We start from the raw sequence: 6,000 nt of genomic DNA on the forward strand, positions 1-6,000 counted from the left end.
ATAAACATACAGTATATGGCTGGTCTCGGTACTTTAAAGAAAACATACACGAAACATGGTTTCATTATGACCAGAATCGGTCTTGAGATATTTTTAACTTGATTTACAGTATTTGAGAGGTATGTCTTGACACCGATACTACGTAAATACTCCTCACGTATATGTTTCTAGGTTTATATTATGCATTTCATATGGTCAAATTGCTTTTGAGCAACTGATAAGAAGCGCGAAACGGTATGCCCAGGGCGTTTTAGTTTTTGTTTTGTTTTAATGCAGTGCAGTGGATTGATTAGAGATATCAAGTACATACAAGTCATTTTTTAAATGTTGTAGTTCGTCTTGTAAAAATGTTACGAGTACATCATCTGTCAACAATTACACAGGTTCTGTTTCCATATTGCGGTTTTTGGTTACGTAATACTATTTTCTAATTTCACGTTGTGAATATATGATTTGGGCAAACAGAGCCGCAAAGAAGTACATTATGGGTTGTTGTTGTTTTTTTGCAGTTTTATCTAAAATAAGCGATGCTTAAACCTTTGTCTGATTCTTGTGAAACTATCCACACGACAGTTACCTAGGAGTTGACTTCAGTGATGTCACTGATGGGATGTTTCTAAAAATCCATCCTCTGTAAAACATCTTCTCTAGTTGTTCTGCATATGTATTCGCTAATGAAGCTGTGTGTTCTGAGCCTGGTTCTCTACATTTCTGTATGAACCAGCTTAGAGGGCTAAAGACAGCTTGTGTTTAAATTGAGTGTAAGGTAATTTATGCTTCTAAAGTCATGGTCAGCATTTATTATTGTACTGTGCTGTAAACTTCTTCTGTGCCTAATTACATTATTTTATAGTCGATAATGTTTCTGTAGTGCTTTTTCAGCCCTCAGCATGTGACTGCGCTGGTGGTGCTGTGGGTTAGGTTCCTGACTCCTATGTCACATGGTCTGTGGTTGAATCTCATGGAACTATGACTTTAATTTTTAACAAACATTTCTTTGAAAAATTGAAACATTTCCCTTGGTCAGAGATTAAATAAAACCTCACTCGCATCAAAACAAATTTATATTTCTAAATATCACAACATGATCGAATTTACGTCTTTTTAATAACAATGAATAGTCACCTATGCGTTACAAAATAAACATTTATATTGATTTGAATCGAGTTTTGATTTAAATCGTAAACGCGTGTTTAAAGGCGATATACTGTATAAAAGCGCTGATTCTTATGGAATGTGTTTGGCCGGGGATTCAAAAAAATTATTTTTTTTAATCGCGTATCTAAGGAAAATTGCAGTATAACTTTGTTCATGCACAAACAGTGGCATGTTACATTATAATTTGGGTGTCTCCTCTTGCCAGAAAGCTCTAAATTGGATTTTGAGTGCGGTTTTTGACTTTTTCTAAATTGCAACCCATAAATAAAGCTGATACAGTTTAGACTTACTGTATTCTAAACTGTATTACAACATCACATTGGACAATGCAACGTAAATTGCAAAAATGCACTTGGAATCTGTCCAAGCCCTACTACGAAAATTATTAAAACTGCGACACTTATCATTCATCTTTAAATAAACTTTATTTTATATAGCGTTTTAAGCGAATAGGTAATTAGATTGCTCATAAACCTAATCGCTTTTTCTACATAAACACAGCGTGATTGCTCTCTGAAAATGCTTTTTTCTTTATATTTAGGCTCAGATTTCAACTATAGATTGTATTATTATAAACTTTCTTGGAAAAATGTCTTTTATGTAAACCATGTTTGCTATTAATTCATTTAGGGCTAAAATACGTTCATTGTCTTCCAATCGAGTCGAGTTGACATTGGAAGCTTGCCACGCCCGGACTGTTACACCAACGCATTAGCATGTTGAAGCGATTTCATTGAGGAGGCCATCTACTAGTTAACACTGTACTTCCTACTTTGAAAACACCTGTGAAATTGGTTTAATTCGTCACAGCCAGCACTCCGGCAGAGAGGGGGGTTGTACTCGTTAATGTCTGATGACATACAAGTGGAAAGATTACAGATTTTAATCGTTTTGTTTCTGAACCAGGGAAAATCTGATCATGTTTCTCTATAACAATAATAAAAAACTTTATTTTAAATTATTTTACATATCCCGCTTGCACATCGCACGACTTTAATAAATCTATTCTTTATTAATACTAAATAAATAATACTAAAAATACTACAGCAAAGAGGTCACTTGATTTTTGGAATAATTCCAAATAGCACAATGATCCACTGGCATTCCTGAAGTCTGTTTAGTGCATAATCTTCCAAATACAATCACTAAGCAATTATAAGAATTATACCATCCTATTTCTTTGTGATGTCCTGTAAAAACTAAACCTATTTTTATAAGGCTTTTACTCAAAAGGTTTCCAAACACACAAAGCATTTGTGAAGTACTATAGTATTTCTAAAGGTTACTGGTACAACATCAATCATTAAAGCTTAACAATAAAGTTTAGATTGCTGACTATGGACTAACTACATTAACTAACTGCAATGCAACATTATACATTTTACAAGAATATCTGGTTGAATTCTTGCATTTGTAGCCAATTTAATGTGAGAGAAATAAGCCAATTTAATTATTTCACAAAAAATAATGTAATATAAAATGGATGTTTTTAACTTTATTGTAGTGTTTTAGAAACTAATATGTCTTCAAAAATGGTTGTTTTTCACTCCTAGGAATGAAAGCTGTTGTTATATGATGTTTATTTTCAAATTTGGAAAAATCAAAGGATTCTAGCTTTCTCCCCTTGCAGGCATCGGACACAGAGAACCTCATGGTTTTCCTAAAAATCATTTTTTATGTTCCCTGGTGTTCCAAACTTAGTTTTAATTTGTTATTATGTTAAAAACAGGGTAATAAATTTCTAATTGGACTATAAATAATGTCATATTGTCTGCTATAAAACTGATGTTTTCAACTCTATTGTAGAGATTCTAGAATCATCTAATAGAGAATTGAAATAAAAAAAGGGCATAAGAAAACATTACCAACAACGACCACAAGATGGAGATATTGTCTAGACATTACCAACAACGACCACAAGATGGAGATATTGTCCAAAAAGGCAAGAAGGGCAAAGCCGCGATAAGGTAAAATCATTTTTTGAAAGAGATTGCTGTCAGAATGCACAACTGAATCCCAAACAGAATCTCTAGTCAAATATGATCATTTGTGAAACAGGCAAATGAGTCTCTCAGGTGCCCATTGCTCATTTTCAGACACATTTATGCAATACTTTCACCATGCGTTGAGCAATAGGGATTAAAGATACCAGAGGTAAGGTTTAAAAGTGATTCTGAGGTGCAACACATCAGCAATACAGCTAGGCATCTGAAATGCGGGGTTTGAGAGCCCTTCAGGGAACACCGTACCCTAAAGGTACCAGAAGTCCAGTAGTATAAGCATTAAGTCACTGTCACCCCTGTTACAATGTGATTGCTACATATCTTCATTTCTTTGGTTTTTAAGGAGTAAGAGTGCAGGGGGTCTAAATCTGCGATCCAGTGTGTTGAAGTATTTCACAAGATTACCTGTAGCCCGTATGGAAATAAATACTAATTCTGATTATTGCCCTGGGCATGTACCAATAAATCACTGAGCATATATATATATATCACTGTGTTGAAGCTAGAGACCTGTATGTAATATTATGGTGCTAAAATGTCATTTTCACATATATTAATGTAATAAATGATTGCTTATGCTTTATAAACAAATCTAATTAAAATAAATGATTAAGTTTTGTATTTATCTTGTACCATAGAACATGATTTTCTTTGTATTTCAAGCCCACAAAGTGTCCAAATGACGCACTACATGATATAAGGAAGATTATCACATGCATATCGGTATTATCTTTCTTATGAAAATGCATTCCTTTCATTACCTTTTACTTTTTAAAATGAACTCAAATTGTGTATAATGTAATAATTTAAGTAGAAGTGCTTCACTGCTCTATGCCGTCTGGAAATAAATCCTCAGACTACTTACTGCCCTGGGCATGTACCAATAAATTACAGGAGCACATCTATATATCACTGCGTTGAAGCAGGAGACACACAATCACTGCAAACACATCCTAAATACAGTGTTCTAGCACCTTTGACCTCATCCAGAACATATCATTTCTTGAAAGGGATTGCTGTCCGAATGCACATCTGAATCCCAAACAGAATCTCTAGTAAAATACGATCATTTGTGAAACAGGCAAATGACTGTCTCAGGGGCCCATTCCTCATTCTCAAGACACATGTATGCAGTACGTACACCATGCATTGAGCAATAGGGATTAAAGACACCACAGCTAAGGTTAGAAGTCATTCTGACTATATTCTAAAATATTGGACTCATATTCTTATGATGGCAGACATGATGCTGCGTTTAAAACCGGGGTTAATGGACATTATATGACTGTCAATTCTGTTTTGTTTTGGAGACTCTTGGCTGCCTATATGGTACACTGCAGCGTGAAGGAATTATTTTCCAAAACTGTGTCAGCTCAAAAGTTGTAAGAGAACCTCTCCAGCTGCTTTAACTCTCTTCATTTTTGTCATTTAATCGTCTGTCGGCACTATGTGGCAGCGTTGCATGACAACCCCTCTCACCACGGAAAGGAACCTAACAGCTTTGGTAAGAGAGGAGAAAAGGACCTGGCCAGTACGGGGCACGAACCCGTGACTTTGGCGTTATTAGCACCATGCTCTAACCAACTGAGCTAACCGGCCTCACAACAGTGGTTCTCTCTGTGCTGCAAAAAATCGAACTCAGGGAATTTCTTTTGCCCTCCTTTGAATAGAAAGCCGTGTAATTCAGTGTACGGGCTTTCTCATGCAGTTTCATGGTTCTTGTAACCCAAATCCTACACTGGCCTGAAGTGCCCCCCATTTCACAGAATTTTTCAGCTGATTTAAAATGTACCTAAAGGAGAAGCATTATTGAAGACGATCAATTACCAAGAGCTTTTGTCAAAGGTTTTGGTGGTCATTTTTAATGACCACAGAGCGATGTGACCTCGGTTTTACATCTCATCCAAAAGACAGCGCCCTTTTACAACACAGTGTCTCCGTCACTATGCTGGGGCATTGGGACCCGCACAGACCTCAGGGTGAGCGCCCCACCGCCGGCACCATTAACACCGCTTCCAGCTGGAAGCTTTGTTTTTCCCTGTAGCTCACCCTCATCCGGGTACTGACCTGGCTCACACCTGCTTAGCTTCAGTGGGTTTTCAGTTGCGAGTTGCAAGGGGATGCAAGTGATGGAGCAGCTAGCTGCAAAAGCCACTGCATTGGCGGGGAATCAAAGCCGAGCCTCCCGCGTGGCAGGCGAGAATTCTACCACTGAACCACCAATGCTCAGAACCCGGGCCTTCAAAAAAGACGCTTTTTTGGTGCTCTGTGCAAAAAGCGTCGACATCTGCTTCCAGCTGTAAAATGCCATTCGCGGACGCTGAAGAACTTATTTGCAAGGGAGCGGGTACAAGCAATTTGGCATTTTAAAACCACCAGGAACACCGAACAGGGGCGCTTCTTTGCTTGCGCCGAAACACAACGACAGGAGGTGGACAACGTAGTCGGCAGGATTCGAACCTCTTTCTGTCTATTATATACTAAATGTTCTCTTGTCTGTCTCTTGTTTGTATAGAACTGAATGTCCCTGACAATGTACTGTTAGTTTTAATTGAAGAACGGCATTTGTGTTCAAATATATCAGACAAGTTTACGTAACTGCTCATGCGACACTCAGTTGTAATTAGTCAAGAAATAAAGTCGAACAACAGCTGCGGGTTTGATTCTGAACGTATCAGATTGCAGCACCTTTTACTTCCATTGACAAATGATAGAGATTCGAAGAGAGATCCTTCAGACCAGCAAGCAAACCCACGGCTATTTCGGTTTTCTATCTAGGCAACGTTGGTGTCTGCAATAGCATACATGAAAGCGTGATGCAATTTCTGTGGCTAAATTT

The sequence above is a fragment of the Lepisosteus oculatus genome, unplaced genomic scaffold (genome assembly GCF_040954835.1).
Source record: "Lepisosteus oculatus isolate fLepOcu1 unplaced genomic scaffold, fLepOcu1.hap2 HAP2_SCAFFOLD_48, whole genome shotgun sequence".
Taxonomy (NCBI): Eukaryota; Metazoa; Chordata; class Actinopteri; order Semionotiformes; family Lepisosteidae; genus Lepisosteus; species Lepisosteus oculatus.